The sequence below is a fragment of the Diorhabda carinulata genome, chromosome 12, assembly GCF_026250575.1.
Source record: "Diorhabda carinulata isolate Delta chromosome 12, icDioCari1.1, whole genome shotgun sequence".
Lineage (NCBI taxonomy): Eukaryota > Metazoa > Arthropoda > Insecta > Coleoptera > Chrysomelidae > Diorhabda > Diorhabda carinulata.
Genome location: NC_079471.1, coordinates 10,295,458 through 10,314,807, shown reverse-complemented (window position 1 = coordinate 10,314,807; position 19,350 = coordinate 10,295,458). Strand labels below are relative to the sequence as shown.

The 19,350-nt window shown below is 33.0% G+C and overlaps 2 protein-coding genes across 4 annotated transcripts in view; both read right to left on the bottom strand.

Moving 5' to 3' along the window:
- Positions 1-19,350, bottom strand: part of LOC130900180 (uncharacterized) — a 265,111-nt gene that overhangs the window by 98,422 nt on the left and 147,339 nt on the right. The window lies entirely within an intron of this gene.
- LOC130900184 (uncharacterized) overlaps positions 1-19,350 on the bottom strand; it is a 77,564-nt gene that overhangs the window by 11,160 nt on the left and 47,054 nt on the right. The window lies entirely within an intron of this gene.

The following is a 19,350-nucleotide window of genomic DNA, read 5'->3' as shown; positions in this document are numbered from 1 at the left end:
TATTAAGCGAAACCCTCGAGAATACAACTGCAGGCATAAAGATCAATGGAAACATTATAAACAATCTTCGTTACGCAGATGATACCGTGGTAGTGGCCAGTAGTCTACCAAAACTTCAATCTCTTATGGACGTTATTGTAGAATGTAGCGAGCAATTTAGCCTTTATATGAATAAGATCAAACTATTAGTATTCCCAAAAATACAAAGAAACGCCACCCTAAGACTCCATGGAGAGATCATTGAACAAGTGCCATCTCTAAGATACATGGGCACGCTCGTCAACCAGCAATGCGGGCCAAAAATCGAAATCAGATCAAGAATTGAGAAAGCACGGAAAACTCTGAACAACATGAGGACACTTCTGGCAAACCTCAGCCTGGAACTCCTGACCAGAATGGTTCGCTGTTACATATTTCCTGTTCTTCTGTATGGATGCGGCCATATAGAAGAAAATTGATGTGTTCGAAATGTACGCCTACAGGCGAATGCTGCGGATATCTTGGACGGAACATAAGACGAACATAGAGGTTCTACACCAAATGGGTAAACATAAAGAAATTTCACGACAATCGAGGAGAGAAAGTTGCAGTACCTAGGACGTATAATGAGAGGAGAGCGATATGAGATTCTTCGCCTGATAATAGAAGGGAAGATCGAAGGAAAACGGTCGGTCGACCGTAGACAGAAATTTTCAGAGCTGCGGTTTCTCGTGCGATAATAGCCATTTGGATCGCCAACCTCCGTAGGGAGACGGCGTCGTAAGAGGAATCAGTGAAAGAGTTTGTGTTCACATATTGTCAAAGAATACGCCTATCAATGCTCAAAAGTATGGTTTTAGTGTATCCTGAAATATATCGTAGGTACTTACCCTCACCACCAGAAATCGGTAGCTGCATACATGGTACTACTACTCCTTTATGTTAGTAAATATAGATACTATAAAATTCAAAATAACGCTAAAATATTATGTTTTCGTCTAAGTAGTTCACCAAATGTAGGGAAATTATAGGAGAGAAAAAATTTCTGAAAAGAAGTACATTGAAACGGATGTACTTTTACCTTCTTAATATTTTAATGCCAGACAATTGGGACTCGGACATAATCGGTGCAAACTGAAATTTGGTTTGTCTAAAAGTCCATTGACAGTTTCTTCTTCTTCTTCGATAGTTTTTACAGATTTATGATATATCACTGTTGGTAAAATCGTTATATTTTCTATAATCAACTTTTAGAGTTTTATTTAAAATGAGAAACGATTGCTAATCATATCTGCGCACCTATTAAGTAATGTGTGTAAGTTTAAGATCACCTTTTGCAGGTTATTCACTACCCCTATATTCACGTCTATGTCGGTTGTATGGTTAAACTACTTCGTTTATCGTCATTTTAATGAGTAATCCTTCCGGCTGTGAGCTTCGCTCATTTATGAGATTTTTAAATGCTATAATTCACCAGCAGCTAGAATCAATAATGGTTACCATTCACTGTAACATTCCGGCCGGTCTTTGTTTTGATAAAATTTGGAGCCGTTATTCCACTGGAGTATAAATCCCATCAAATAGTTGTTTTGTTAGGATTTGATAGTAATTCTTGAACCTCTTCGGTTTGTTCATCATCCCAAATACGGGTATTTCATTTATTAACGAACCCATTAAGTCAAAAGTGGGCCTCAAAGGTGGAAACAAATTTTGACGAAAACAGTGGATCTTCTGCAAGCTTGTCAAGAGCCAAACGACTCAAAAGATTCGGAAGATCCGTCTGCTTCAGTTCTTGTATCATTTAAATTTTGTATACTTTTTATGGAAGAGTATACGCCAAGTGGTTGAATCTGACAAGCTACCACTTCTATATTTCCTCCACTGCATGCTGGATGTTGTCTATTCGGTCTCAACCTTACTTACTTGAGCGAATTGTACGTTTGGTAGGCCGATTATGTGGATCAATAGTTGTTCTATGTCTCCGATATACATTTCCCGTAGAAAGCTTATGTTTGTAATAAAGATGAACAAATTGTGAACGCTGTGTCGGGATAAATCTTTTCATTGTGAAATGTCAACACCACTGAACAGAAATACCACTTCAGTTGACATGAGACTTGCACGGACTGAAATTAAATCCCTACCATAAAAATGAATTACCATTATCCACTCAATAATGTGCTGAAAAAACTTTGTACCTAGACCAGCGAAGGCAACGCATTTGATTTATTGAGTAGTCAGTAAAGTCAGTACGATTCAGTCAGTACTAGTTCTAAATTTGTTTGTTGCTGTCGATTTCTATTACCCTTCAGTTCATGTCGATATACTGTTGTTTGAATATTGAGAATATTGAACAAACTACTCTACCATTACACCAACAGTCACAATTATACTTTCCGACGCGCGCTTCGATAACTATGTTATCGTCTTCAGAGACTGAAGGTAAGCTTACTTACTAATTTGGTTATCGAAACGCGCGTCAGACAGTGTAATTGTGAGTGTTGAATTGTGCTTCAATGTCATAAATTATACTTCATTGTCTTTAGAGAAAGCTTTGATGGTAATCAAGTACTTTTTAAATTCAACTATGTTTCTGTTATCTAAGAGAAAAAATAATGATTTGCTGATTGCAAAGAACCTACGATTACATAGCTATTTCAAAATTGACGTTTGGAGGATTGGGAAATTTTTTTAAGAAGTGTGATGAACAAAAAATCACCCTAAAAGTGACCTACCAAAGATGTAACTAATTACAAAAAATCCTCGAAAAACCTAAAGTTCTTGAAAATTCTTGTAGATCCTATCGGAAAACTGGGTTCATTACAAAATAATGTTAGTGTAGAATCCGTCTGTAATATTATTAAAATAATAAAAAATAACGCCAGTACAAGAATTATCTGAAATGATCAAGACCGCAGAATAGAATTTTGTAAAACCATAATGCAAATGGAAGATCCCTTTTTCTACTAATAATATAGTGTTTTTTGATGAAATCGCCATAATTTTAGAAATTGATATGATACTAATCCTACATGGATGAGGAATATAGAACACAAAAGCCTTTCAAAGTTAATGGTTGGGTGGGTATTATCGACACTACTGTTATTGGACCAGTTTGTAAACGGAATTTTGAATGAAGCAAAGTATTTAGATTCAGTAGGATAGTGCATTATCACACTTTAGTGTTGCTGTTCGAAGATTAGTAGAAGGAAGACAATTTCAAGATATAATTGAAAAAGATTAAGAAACAATTTGTTACTACTGTTAATTATTTTTGAAAAACGTTAACGCATATTATTTTATTCAGCTTCAATTAAAGTAAAGCTAAAGTCGTGTGGCTTTATAGGTTTTTCTGGCGTACTTATAATTATCTAATAGATGCAGATGGTTATTTTGTGAACCTAAAAAAAATCGAAATATTATCAAGTTGTTACTTTATGAAATGTATGGAATGCATTGCTTCGACACTGCTGATATATATTTGGTATAGGTTGTGATTGAATTATCAAAACACATCACCTCGCGGTGTAGCAGTTGGTAAATATTATTTAGTAACTCAGCAACTGTCGATTATTGAAAATAACTTATTCGATTTCCTGATTAAATGAATGACTAATCTTCGAAAATATCACATCACTCAATAAGTCGTGTGACTAACTAAGAACAACACATTGTTTCGCCAAAAATCGATTATATTAATGAATGTAATCTTCTTCAAGAGTAATACAATCATTCCAAGGCTTCTCTAACTTCTGGATGCCGTGCTAGTAGAATTTGTCTTTTGCCTCAAAATAGGCTACAGTTGCAGCAGTTGCTTCTTCATTTGAGCTGAATTTTTCACCGGCGAGCATTTTTTTTGAGATCAGCGACATGCCAGTAGTTACTGGTGGCCAGATCTGGACAATATGGTGGCTGATGAAACAATTCGAAGTGTAATTCGTTCAATTTAACCAACGTTGCCATCAACTTGTGAATCATTGCATTTTCTTGGCGAGACAGTGGTTTTTTCTTCAACATATGAGGCTGTTTTTCCTTGATTTATACATTCAAACGATCCAACAACTCTATATAGTATTCGCTATTGATCTCCCTTGTGGAAATAGTCGATAAATAATATTCCATGCACATCCCAAAATACTGAAGCCATAACCTTCCCAGCTAACTGTTGTACCTTTGGACGCTTCGGACATGGCTCACCGGCTGTAGTCCAATCCGAAGTGATGGATCCATGTTTCATCCATTACGTATAAACATGGCTAAACATTGCTCTGAATCATCAACACGTTGTTGTTTTTGATCTGCTATGAGTGAAAACGGCACCCACTTTAAAAAAAACTTTCGCATGGTCAAATGTTCATGCATAATTGTAAAAACATTGCCTTCTGATATCTTCACGACCTCAGCTATCTCACCCAATTTTTACTTTACGATTAGATAATATAACCAATTTGGGGACTTTTTTTATGTTCTCTGGAGTAGCCACCTCATATGTACGATCAGAACGTTCACCATCATCAGTGTCTGTTCGATCACGTTTAAATTCAGCATACCAATAACAAATGGTGTTTTCGAGCAGAGTCCGGATAATACGTTTGAAGCCATTGCTGAGCTTGTACAATATTTTTTTCAGCAAGAAGCAATGATTAATAAACACATAAAATTGTTTTGAATCCATTGTTTTGAAAATAACAAAAGTAGCTTCACTTAAATGATTGTCACTTTTTTCTGACTAATCGACATGTCATGAAATTTCACTCATAGTTTTTGAAAGTTTGTACTTCATAAATGTCATATGGATTTCACAATGGCAGCGCCATCTGTGTGTCAGTCGCACGACTTATTGAGTGATGTTATACAATTAAGTTTAAAAACTTGCATAATAACTATTTTTTATTATAACAAGCTGAATTCCAGAAAAGAACACTTTTTGCACAATTTGAATGAATAATTATTTATGAGATTCAAGCCAAAATATCAACTTAATTTAAATTATAAAGAAACATGTATTTTTTAAGTCTATACTTCCACCGTTTTCACATATCCAATTTTATTACTAATGTAGAACCTTTTATATATAATTATGGCATCAATCAATCATAAGTTTATAATCATCAAATCAATACAGACTCACTTATATATATATATATATATATATATATATATATATATATATATTCTTATTTTTTTCATACATTTTTGTCACCTGTAATGCACGTAGCAGTCTAACTCTATTTTTTAGCAGTTGGTTGTATACTAAAGTCCCTATATTGACAAGTCTGGGCATGAGCTATAACGCCCATACGTAAGAGAGACAACTCCTTGCTTGCTTGCACACGGCGGGCGTCGGTCTTTCCTATCATTTGGTATCGCAAATTTAAACAGAACATATCAGACTTGCATTTGCTTTCGTTGTATTTTACTTAAACATTGTCATTTGACTCGTCTCTTTTTGTAATTTAATTATTTATGTTATTCATTCATAAAACTTCTATAATTTGAATATATATCCCAATAGTCAATAACATTGTTCGATCATTTGAACAGAATACTATTTCGCGCGCTTCTCTTATTGGAGCCGCCATTAATTTCTTAGCTCGATGCTAGCAAATCGTGGGAACGACTGCTCGAATCCAGACTTTTCAATACAGGGAATTCATTGTATACCAGATATCAACGCTCGTAGATACATACAAATTCATACTTATACCTCTGTTAAATTATATGAATTTACTCAAGCACTTAGACAACTTTGTTTCACCAGATATGTTATTCACCCGTCAAGATTTGAAAATAATATATTTCTTGTAATATATTAAGTACAGAAGTACTTACAACATCATACAATATTAACATATGAAATTGTTCATCTATTTCAACTATGGGCTTCTCGAGAAAAGATCTAAAAGGTACCTTAAATAAGAAACACTACTAAATTACTTCATTTCAGAGATACAATCTGTATATTATTAAGAAAATAAATGACTTGCAATATAATTACATTAAATGGTATACTACATAATCTTTGGTATGCTAGTTCAACCACAAAGATAATTAATTTTTAGTAGTTGCACTTTTTATTTCTCTAGAAATGTTGTTTTTCACGAAATATTTTCGATGTATCTAGAAATCACACATTCATTATGGCGGAAAAATAGATTTCATAATAAAACTCAAATACAGAATCATAAAATATTATATTATATTCCTTCCTACAGGCCTATCAGGCCCTCGGCTTCGATATCTCTGCCTCTTTCTTTTCGTTGGCTGTATTTTTAACCTCATTTTGCCAAATCCTCACTCCCACAGTTCTGGAATCTCTTCTTTTTCATTAGCCTTCTTCTTTATTTTCCACCTTCTCCACCTTTTAATATTCATTTTAGTTATCCATTGCCGGGAAGAACCGTGACTTAAATGCGTAAACAATTTTACAGGAGAGTAAAATAACATTTGCTGTTGTATGGAACAAATAATAGAAAAGGGTGTGAGTGACAGAAAATAATGTTAACATTTGTTCTTCCTTTGACCTAACCACAAATACCCTTTTTCTTAGACTCGAAAGCTTCAAACTTTGAATCATCACTTCATAAAACTCTCTCCCGTCCCCCTTTGAGTCCAATTTTTATGTTCTTTAGCCCACTGTAATCTCGTAATTTTATATGGACGTTTTAATAGAGGTTTCTTTACTGCCACCATTCCAAAAAGACCAGCTTCTCTCAATTCTCTCCTTTTCACTGTAGAAGTATTCAAAGTCAGATGCCAAGAAGATTCATTGATCTGACCTGCTATCTTTGGGACCGTGAATCGTCGATCGACTGATCCATAAAATACGATTATTTTTAGCGGATGTGGTTTTTCGAGGCCGCCCTAAACGTTTTCTATCGTCTAAGCCCCTGGTGGATATATATTTTCTCATGTTGTGGTCCTTAATACTTCGAGGTATTTTTAATTCGGCGGCAATGGTACGGTTACTTTTGCCTAAATTATATAGACTTGCTATAAATTCACGAATTTCAACTGTTTCCGTTCCTTGGTTTCTTCCATTTTAAAACTGAATTAGCGAGAACGAAAACAATTCGTGAACGAACTTCACAACCAGATGTCTTGGAGCAAAACGTATAATGTTTTTGAGTCTCACATGGCTAACTGTACGAAACTCAGACGGCTAACTGGGCGAAACTACAATCACAAACACCAAAGAAGTCATTCACGATTAAAAAATAACAAACAAATCAACCGGCACTCCCAAGTTTTAACTTGTCGCATTCACCCACGAAATACAGTGTGTTTCTAAATTCATGGGGCAAAATTCAGGAGGTAATTGCTCGCAATTAATTAAGACGAGTCTTGCCTATAACAAAATTTCCTCAGCCCACCCCTTTCCAAGATATCATCTTTAAAAGATGGTGACTAAAATTAAGTTTCAATTTTTTTATAAAATTTCAGTAAAGGTGGAAACTTAAAATTCTGTAATTTTTGTGTACTCGCAAATGACTAACCACGGGTATTTTTTACATTATACGGGGGTGAAATTAGCAACCCTTTTGTTTCATATTAAAACATTTTTAAAAAGTTTATAAAATAAAATTATACCTTTTATTTAAAATTTTTTTTTTTTGATAAATTTTTCTCCTATACCAATAGCTGCAGAGAAACACTGTAATTCATAATTCATTTTAATAAATTGAGTGGAAAATAGTAAATATAGAAAATGTACGATTGACATTATATGCTGGAACTAGCCACCACTATCTAAAATACATGAAACTACTAGCCTTGTCATGGATTGTCTTACACGTTCAAAGATTTGAGGTGTATTTCTTATGGTGTCACACGCTATTTGAAAAAGATTATTCAACTCTTTTTTATCAATTATGGGTGTCGTGCAAACTAATAATTTAAGGTATTTCTATGAGCAGTAATCACAAGATTTAACTCAAGGATCAAAGAGGCCCATATTGAAACCCTTCTCGACTAATCCAACGAATGGGATAAGTTACATCTAAATGTTGCCTAGCAGTCCGACTGAAGTGCTTGAACAACACATTTTATCTGATATTGAGAGCGATTTCTTCAAGCATTTCAGGTAGATCATTTTCGAAAAAACTAGTAAAAGAAATTCTATTTAATTGCCGAGTTAGAAAATGTGGCCCAATTAAGTTATCTTCTACAATACTCTATAATCTCATGGGAATTCTCATCTGCCCATACGTGATTATTGTGAAAATTTATAATGAATACTCTTGAAAAAAGTGCCTCGTCCGTAAACAATACATTATTTAAAACTTGAGGATTTTGTCGCATTTCGTGTGTTATCCGTTCACAAAATCTAATTCGTCGAAGAAATCCTCCAGGTAAAATAAAATGAACCTGTAGGATGTGGTAAAAATATAAATGCTGATATTTTAAAACTCGCCACATAGATGATATTTGCAACTTTTCGGGGTGTACATTAATTTCATCCGAAATTGCTAGTTTTTCCATTACATTTCTAACCATTTGGAAACGACTAGTGTTGGTTGAATTTCTTTTTAACATTCCAGTTATGCAGTTATTAATTCGTGCAAATATAGAATGACGAAGCGTCATTGTTGCGGATATTTTTCAGCCTTAAGACGTCTAGCTTAACCTGAATTACTATTTGCCATACTACTCCAAATTGTATGTCGGACATTTCAACGTTGGTAACTTTCAACAACATTAGGTAAACACTATAAATGAATTATCGAAGTGACTACTATTCCAAAACTTTGTATTATAATAAAACCAAGGCAGAGGTGGTCATTTCCAGCATTTATTCGTATTCGTATTCGTATAACATTTTACATATGCACTGTTTTCCACTCAATTTATAAAAAAAAATTATTAAACGTGAAAAAAAAAATTAATATGAAATAAAGTAAAGGTTGCTAATTTCACCCTCGTATAATTGAGAATATTGAAAAAAGACCCTTCCTTTGCGAGTTCATGAAAATAACAGAATTTCAAGTTTCTGGCATTACTGAAATATAAGAAAAAAAAATAAATATTCAGTTTTAGTCACCATCTTTTAAGGGTGATATCTTGGAAAGGGGTGGGCTAAGAAAATTTTGTTATAGGAAATACCCATCTAAATTTCATAGGAGCAATCACCTCCTGAATGTTGTCGCATGAATAATATAATAATTCTGGGTAATAACTCTGACTGGTAGTGTTACTTAACTTTCATTTCCAAGTATTAGCATTTAATCACCCTAATAACAACCTATTTCTGTAAACTATCCGTTGTTATAGAACCGTTATTTTTTTCAGCAATTTTATTTAATTTTCGTTGCTGAAATAAAAATAAAGAAAAAAAAGTTTTGATCAGATTTTACAGATTTGTTCAGATTTTATACTGAGTACTCTGGATTTTATATTTAGATTTTATATTGAGTACTCTGGCTCGAAACATAAAAATCCTCCATAGCTCAAGACGATTCCAGTTTTTCCACTCTGTTATTCTACTAATTTTAGATTTCAACATGTTTTAAAAACAAGTTAAATTCTTCATATAGATCAACTGAAATCTCTTCTTTCATTATCATTTCATTTGATAAAGATAGTAATACTTTAAGAATATTATTAAATCTAACTGGCAATTATATGTACATCGACAATTATTTATTTTTAAAAACATTAATTACTTCCCACTTTTTGCTATATCTGTGGACATATTTATTTCTATTTCGGTCAATCTATTCAAAAGATTACTCATTAAAAAACTAGCTTGTTCAAGATTTATTATTTTCTTGCTATAGACCTTTAGAAACAGGGCCAATAAAGAGAAAAAAGCGTCAAGAACATAATTTTTCAAGGGTACGTAATTTTATCTTTCCTGTTCCACTGGAGTGATCTCTTTTTATTTCACTTATTGTCATTTGGTGAAACGGGAAAATCCTGCAATAATTGGGTATTGGGTTAATATGAACTTCTTGAGTTATAAAAATTATATATTGATTCGGTATAATCTAATTTTTAAATGAAACTTGTGGTCCAGCAGTTAATTAGCAGTTATTGATGTATAAAAAATTGTTGTTAACATTTTTAGTTACACGCGCTACAGCTTGAGAACCCCGTATTATTGGTATAACTGATACTTCTAAAGCTACTTGGTTATATTAGATTTTAACCTGATAAAAAATTTATAACTCGCTTTTTTCAAAATAAAATACCGCGGAGTAAAAAAATAAACTTTACAGAGTGGAAATATTCAAAATTAAGCAAATTATTAATTATATAACATTAATGGCTAGAATTTGACAATAAATACTAATAAATTGGTAATTATTGATGATTCGAATATTATAAAATAAAGTATTCAAGATTTTGATCTGGGCTTATTATTCAAGTATCAAATAACAAATTCAAATCTAACATGGTAACAAATTTTATGAAGTAGAAATTAAAATGGCGTGATGAGAAATATTGGCAATTAGATGTTACTATGGTCAAAGTTAACAGTTTAACATCATTACATTATAAAATAAAATTGTTAATAGTGAAAGGCTCACCGCAAATGCAATAGACAATTTGTTAATCATTTCACTAACGCTTTAACAACAATCATATAAAAGCCGTTATCATTTCAACCAAAACAGTATCCATCAAGTCGTCTAAGTATTCAGAACATCATGAATACTTACAAAGGGTTCTTTGTTCTCGCTTTAGTAGCTCTCGTGGGTATAACTTCAATCCAGTCTCGAGAAATTAATCGAGACAAACGTGAAGTTAGTGATTTAGAAACCGCAGCTTCTGGACATGGTGGACATGGTGGACATGGTGGGCATGGAGGACATGGTGGACATGGTGGACACCACTGGTCTGAAGGAGGCGGCCACGAGCACCATTCCGACCACCACGGTAGTCATGGAGAGAAGGGCGGTAAAGGTTACAAAGGTCACCACCATCACGAAAAAGGATCCAAAGGACATCACGACAAAGGAGGTCACCATAAACATTACGAAGAACATGGTGGGCACGATAAACATCACCATCACGACGACGGATACTATGGAGAACATCATAAAGGAGAAAAAGGAGACAAAGGCCATTCGTACGGCGAAAAAGGATCCTACAAAAAAGGTCATCACACTAAAGGTGGACACCACGAGCACAATTTGGACGAATTCAATAAAGAAAAACATTTCTTTGATGAAGATCATGATTCTGGTCATCACGAACAACACGGAGGACATCACCATGAAGATGGATACAAAAAGGGAGGCCACGAGAAAGGAGGACACCACAAGGGAGGCCATCATGAAGACCACTACGGTAAAAAAGGCGGTCATAATAAGGGATCCCATTACCACGAATCTTCTGGACACAAGAAAGCTGGTGGACACGACGACCATTACCATCATGGACACCATTATGGTAAAAAGGGAGGACATGGACACCACAAGGACTGGAGCTTCAAAAAAGGACATTAATCACAAACTAAAAGAAAATATGATCCGTAATGTTGTTAAAAATTGTTATGTTGATTTATTTGTATTGTTGTATGCAAATTGTAATTTTTTGATACAATTTTTCGAATATTTTATCTTCGATAAAATATATACAATATCAAACTAAAAAATTTGTTTTATTAATTGAAAGTAAAATTTGAATTTAATTAGATCTATAAAATGAACATCATAACTATGTGCAGAATATTGATGAAAGGGCGGCTAGTGCATAAACCCTGCAGTGGTGTAAAAAATTAACTGAATAACAATATACTATAATAGAGTGCAGTAAATACATATTTTGTATATTCCTCAAATATTGATACGAAAAAATCTAGAATTTAGTACGATCATTACTAAATATTATTACAGAAAAAATTGGTGCAAGTAGGAGAAAAAGTTATACAAGAAAATTTACTAAAGATTATGCCAAAAATAAATGCATTTGTGGTTATAACCAAAACAATTCATTTGACCGATCTAGAGCTGAAGATTGAGGACAAAAAGACACGTCAACTCGAGAAGTTATCTTCATCAATTACATTGAAAATACAGAGGCACAACAAAAATGTGTCGAAGAATAGGTATACATTGTCAAAATGCGTTGACTACATTTTGTACGGCTATTAGCGGATATGATGATTGTGGTAGTTCAGATAATAGTCGTACCTATATTTCTCGGATTTTCAAATTTTTGTGTTAAATTAGATGCAACTTTAAGTAAGTCCCGAAGCATACCAAAAGGTAGTTCTTGGCGATTAATATTTTTTCTTGTGTAGCAACAGTTCCAATGCATAATTTCAGCACATAAAACCAAAGGAGAGTTGACGAAGGTGACAAAGCTTCTACAAGATAAGATTTGTTGGAAACAACAAGAAACAATCGTTAATACAGTATTTATTGTTTTGAAATTTATTTTGTTGACAAATGTAGTTGGGAAACCAGAAGTTTGTTAAATTTGTGTCTTAACGTAATATTAATGACGAAAAGTATCCCATATTCTGCGAATCTAGTGTAGGTTGTATAAGATTTACTTTTATAAGAAGGATTATTTTTAATCAACTTCTAACTATTATTCCATCGTATATATCTAATATTTGCCTTTATATTGAATAATTGTATTCTTCATAATGTGTCTCTCTTTTTTTAAAAAAATATTTCATAGGAATATTTTTCACGTACCTTATGGTCTACTTCTAATAAAAAACATTGGCACTTAGTTAAATGATATAAACAAAAAGATAATCGAAGATAGTTATTATAATATTCCTCTACCAAGTTAAATAAAGCCATCACATTACAAGAACGCCCATCTAAGATTATTGCATCACTATCACTACGATACTGAAGCAAAACTACTATTATGGTAGTCTCATGGGATGCCCAGCTATGAAGAAAATTACATATTGAATAGATCTCGATAATAAACTGCGTGCTGTTGAATTACTGTATTCAGTCGTTTGAAAAGTATTGAACTTCATTAATTTTCATGACTTGTATGTTATTGTTAGGAATTAATACACTTTAAATATACCTATTACCCGGCTTATAATTGTTTTGTAAATTTAGCTTTATAAACCTAATAGTTTTGTTCCACATCTCCAGCTCAATAGTAAATAATAGCCAAAAGAAAAATAGATTATAGAGACACTAGGTGTCCGTTATTATAGAAGCTGAATGGTCATTATCTATGTTATTACAAATCAACTTGAAATCAAATTTCTTTTGCCAACTAAAATTAACATCAATGAAGGAAATTCGGCCCGAACTAAATAAAATTTTTTATTTTCTTAAAAACGCAGAGTAACCTGTTGTACCTCAAACACCGTGGTACTTCGAACATACCTTTAAAATTCAAACTCGCCGTACTTTTAGCTAAACTGTGTAATTGTTTGTAATGTGTTGACAAACAAATGACAATGTGAACACGATTCTGATCATCTGTTTACAAAAGTAGGGTTGTAAAGCTCTAGCAGACTTTGATCCTTCATCAGAAGATTTTTCTCTACAAGATTCTGATGAGTCTTACATCTCTCTAGATTTCCTGAACCTGATGTGGAGGTATCAAACGAGAGTGCTGAAACATTATTAATGGATACTGCTGCAACATCTCATCCTCCTCCAGGGTATTCAATGGGGAAATTGTTATTGTAGTTTATGATGCCAAATTTGAACTAGCTAAATTTTTTTAATTTATTAAAAACGTAGAGAAATCTGTTGTACCTCAAACATCGTTGTACCTCGAACATACCTTTAAAATTCAAACTTCGCCGTACTTTTAACTAAACTGTGTAATTATTTGTCATATGTTGACAAACAACTGAGAGTGTGAACACGATTCTGATCATCTGTTTACAAAAGTAGGGTTGTAAAGCTCTAGCAGACTTTGATCCTTCATCAGAAGATTTTTCTCTACAAGATTCTGATGAGTCTCTAGATTTCTTGAACCTGATGTGGAGATATCAAACGAGACTGCTGAAACATTATCAGTGAATACTGCTGCAACAACTCATCCTCCTCCCGGGTATTCAGTAGGGAAATTGTTATTGTAGTTTATGATGCCAATTTTTTTCCAGGAAAAATATTGGAAATCGCCACAGATGAAGCGGTTGTAAGTGCAATGCGAAAGTCCTTTAATTATTGGAAATGGCCAGAGCGAATCGACTCGATGTTTTCTTTGTGGGACGATATTGTGCAACACATTCCTCCTCCTCAGAAAACTCGATAAAGAGCCGCCTGTCTCATTACTTTTAATGCCGTAAAAAAGAAGGAAAGCATATAATACGGTATATGAATTTTGAACTGGCAGATAGGATTAGTAAAAATAAATACCAGCCACTCGTAACATTAGATATCCAAAATTTCTTAAACTAATACATAGATTATTATAGAGATATTATACGATTGTTATAATTCGATAATTATGTACTATGTTTAAATGAACAATAATATATTGTATGAAATATTTATATTATTCATTTGGAGATTCATGTTTCACTTTACCTCGTGAATAATAACCTCCATTAAATACTTGTGAATACTATAATTTTAAACATTTGGAAAATATTGATAAGTAAATGCATCATCCTGGTTTGGGTTTTTTTCACAGAAGATGCTTAAAAAGAATAGGAATATGGGAGATTGGGAACGTGAAAACTACGAGTATAATAGAAAAAAATATGTTCGGAAAACGTTGCAGTGTTATTTTAATAATGAATTGATAAAAAAAATATAATTCCTAATAATAAATTCATCTTTTTCAATTTGAAAAAAAAAAAAATATTTGTAAAAACTGTTTAATTATTAAATTCGTCTTTGTCTTGTCACACTACACACATATGATGTATAATATTTTGTTGTTTTTCAATTAACAAAAATTAAAGGCTAAAAAAAGGTTTTGTTGTTGATTGACTTAGAACTTTTGGTAATTATTTAGAATTGGGGCTCCAGGCAAAAATCGCTCCAAAAAATTTTTCACCACCTGGAAACTATTTCATTAGGTAGAATTAGATAATTGAAGGTGGGGAGACATATTCCATGAGGTTTCATATTCAATAAAAGTGAAAGAATGTGAATTTTTAGTAGTGAAAATCATGATATCTTAATATGGGAGAGATAAAATTCTCAGTAATCGTCGGATTAGTGTAAACAAAAAGTTTATCGCTTATATCACATGTTTATGTACATCAAAGTTCTAATAAAATAAGTGCGTGGCCGAAGGAGGACGAAGGGGGGAACACTCCTTCTCCTCGCCTCGTTTTGCTACCTTCTGAAATGTATGACCAACGATTTTAAAGAAATCATTGATTTATCATATGTAAGTTGTACCATGTAATGTCTAAAATAATGAAAATAATATGTCTTTAAATTTACTATTTGTACACTCAGAAACAACCCCAAATACGTGAAAAATTTTTTGGAGCGATTTTTGCCTGGAGCCCCAATTCTAAATAATTACCAAACATTTTATCCAAGTGTAAAATTATTAATTCCAAGTGTCGCTCTATCCGAAGAAAGTTTAAATAATTGGAGAAGTTGACTTGAACCCTGTAAAAAAATACACCAAAGCAAGAAAAACCACTTAAATTGGGAATTTTATTTTACTATACTATTATTACTGTAAAAAGAGAAACAGAGAGGCCGAAAAAATTTCATAGATCAAAAAAACACTCCATTCCTTATTTCTCAATCCTTCAATTACATTTGAAAAACTATCCATATTCAGTTACAAATTTCTTTAAAAAAAATGCCTCCTTAGTCTTGGTTCAAGACTAAGACAAAAACTGGACTGTGCAAGACCAAGACCACTTAATACACCGCAAGACAAACACCGAAACTAACTTGGTTTTGGCCTTGGTCTTGTATTTACTCATCATTAAGGTTGAGTATCGTTCTGTTTTTCTTTCTGTAAATAATTTTTTAATAGTAATTTTTTTCTCATTTAATATGATTGCCCGTCTCCCTTGAGTCGAAAATGATCTTTGCTGATATCCAAAGTAAGCTGTTCAATCAGTCTGGAAAACTAAAATTGAAGAAACCTTGTTTTGAAACTGTCGCTTATTTTGAAAATTAACTCCTCTACATACAAACAAAATTCCTTTTCAATTAACTTAAAAACAAAAAAGAATATTAAAAATCTGATTTGAATTATCGATCCCTTAGCACAATTTATGAGTTACTGTATATTTTACCGTTTTCGAGATTCTAATAATAATACCCTCAAATGTAGGACACTCGGTACATTTTAATTAACTTCACTTGATTGACTTAGAACGTTGTTTTTTTCAACTATTTCGCAGAATTAATTTTCTTTAATACAGAAGATTGTTTAAGGAATATTACTTTCAATTATCTAGTTTTCTTAGCTAATAAAATCTCACAACATTTTTGAATGTCAATGATTTCATAGAATTTACGTAACGATGGATATCATTAAAAACAGTGTAGTCTCAAGCAAAAAACTCAATTATTATTTTTTAATACGCAGGTAATGTAAAGAGACAGATGTTCGTGTCAGTGTTGTTTTCATTTGATGATTAATATTTTAGCAATTCTTGAATGACGTCCGTACTGATTATTTACGTTGCATTAATATACTACTAATGGCACATTGTTTTTTATCGAACGTTATTTATAGTTCACATGACCTTAAGATCAAGAGAGGGAGAGAGAGAAACTGTATAATAATTGAATTTACGTTTATATGCTAACTGTTAGTGTTCGCTTAATATCATTATAAGAATGATTATGGTACTGTAAGCAAAAGGTACGAATGTTTTTTGAATATTAGGCAACGTTAACCAACTTTCATTAGCTAAAGTTTGCTTCAGGAGAAGCACAAAATGTTTTCTTCGGAAATACGTGATATTTAATTACCAGACTTAATCTTTCTTTCGACTTTTGTGATTTTTGAACGTATGAAAAGTAGTTTATGTTCATTTCGCAAATCAACGACTGATTTTTGAAACAAAAACTGCTATGTTGGTATTTCTGAAACCATTGGTGATATTCATACTGAACACACTGTTCACACCAACACTGACAATTACATTGTCTGACGCGCGTTTCTAAACTGAATACGATAACTTGGTTATCGAAACTCGCATCAGACAGTGTAATTGTGAGTTTTGCTGTAGGTGTGGTGTAAACAGTGTATTCAGTAAAAACTGCTATGGAAAATAAAGTTGTATACATAATCTGTTATTGAACAGTGGGGTGTTGATGCGAAAAATTCATCAATGTCAACCTTACCTGCCTGTGATGCACCCTGCTCCTATCAACGAGGCTCTGGCCATCTAACGATTGTCGGCATAAAAAATCCACCTTTGAAAGCCAACGGTTCCGAGCACTCTTTTTTTCTGGAGCTAGAGAACCGGCTCCTGAAGACGGAGGAGTCGCGGAATGCGGCCAACAGCAGAGAAAGAAAAACAGGACACGATACCTCATGAAGATCCTAAAGGATAAGGTCCAGTGAACCTCTTCTCCAGGGAGGGCAGTAATAAGTTTACCAAGAGGTAACAAATTTAAGTGCAGAAGTAGAATCAAAGTCTGCAGTTAAAAAGTGAAAACAACTGCAAAAACAGGAAAAACTAATAATGCAATACAGGGGTGAGGACCATGCAAACGGAGATCATCGGAAAAACAGAAATTAGATGAAAGTGAGAATGGAAGACCACAGAATCTATTACTCTGAAGAAAATGAGGGAGTTCATGAATACGAAGTTGGCGTTATAGTATCACCAAAAGTGGCCCCAAATGTGTTACGATATCAAAGAGAGTGATGTTACTTCAAATAAACGCCATAAATGTAGACAAAGAAAAGGAAGAAATACTCGACTTCTACCAACCTTTTTAAGTATACGTTTCATACAACTGCACATTATTTCACATGTAAAATTAAAGTTTTAGTATTGACGTCGCTGTTTATGTGAAACGGCCATATACGCTCATATCTATAGACGTTTTACATGAATAATATTTCTTCCTTGTTTCGGCTCCGGGCACTTTTTTTTTCTAGACCTAGAGAGCCCTCTCCTGAAGGCGGAGGATCCGCGGAATGCGGCCAACGGTGGGAGGATATGAAAGAAAAACAGTACACGATACCTCATTGAAGATTCAAAAGGATGAGGCTCAATAAACCTCTTCTTCTGGGAGGGCAGTAAAAAGTTTACCAGGAGGTAAAAAAAGTGCAGAAGTAGAATCAAAGTCTGCAGTTAAAATGCGAAAACAGAAAAAATTAACAATGGAATACAGGAAATGAGGACCATGCAAACGGAGGTCATAGGAGTATCAGAAATAAGATGACCCAACGCAGAAGTGAAAATGGGAGACCACAGAATCTATTACTCCGGAGAAAATGAGGGAGCTCATGAGATATAATATCACCTAAAGTGACCAATTGGTGTTATAAAGTTTACACCGATATCAAAGAGAGTGATGCTACCCAAATAAACGCCATAAATGCAGACAAAAAGGAGAAAGAAATACTTAGCTTCTATCAACCTTTTCAATTATACGTTCCATACAACTGCACATTATTTCACCTCTCTCATGTAAAATAGAAGTTTATCTGAAACGGCCATATATGCTCATATTTATAGACGATAGACGTTCTACATGAATAATATTTCTTCTTTGTTTAAATTTTTGAGTTTTCGAACCATTGTATCAATAATTGAATATTATAAAATTTCTTTCAGATTCACATATTTATCATCCAAAAGCTTGTAATATTTTTTTTAATTGTTACTCTGGTATATAACAACGTACACGAGTACTAAGTAACCACATTTTGCATTTAAAAAAATACCTTTTGTATCTAAAGGGATTTGGTTTCTTTGTATGTTTGTCAAAGAATTTTAACATACACTCTTCATAGCCAAAATGTTTTTTCGGTTACCGATTTTTTATAAATCTTTCCTTGCTTCTGATCTATTTGGTTGAGATTATCTAAGGTAATTAAGTGTCAAAATTTGTATGAAGTGTTTTATTTTAATTGCATCAATAACAGTAAAAATCTCTGCCTAGTGGCTCTTGGTATCTACTCAAAATAATAAGAGCTAATGCACATTTAATTTATTAATATAAAAATTTGGACTCTGGCTTATTTTTAAATAATATATGTTTAGTGATATAAATACTTTTTAACGAGACCCCTTAAAAACAAAACTCACCTTATTTAGGAATTAATTAGGAACAAAAATTAAACGAGTTTATTGCAGTCGAATTGATAGCAGATATTATTCAAAATATTGAACTGTGAAGTACAAAATTGGAAATGCAAAGTGTTATTCATTTGGAACCACACTGTATATTATCACAGCTGAATCGGTAGTTTAAACATTAGGAGGTAATAAAATGGCGAATGCGCAAGTTATCCATTGACAAAACATTTCAACTTTTA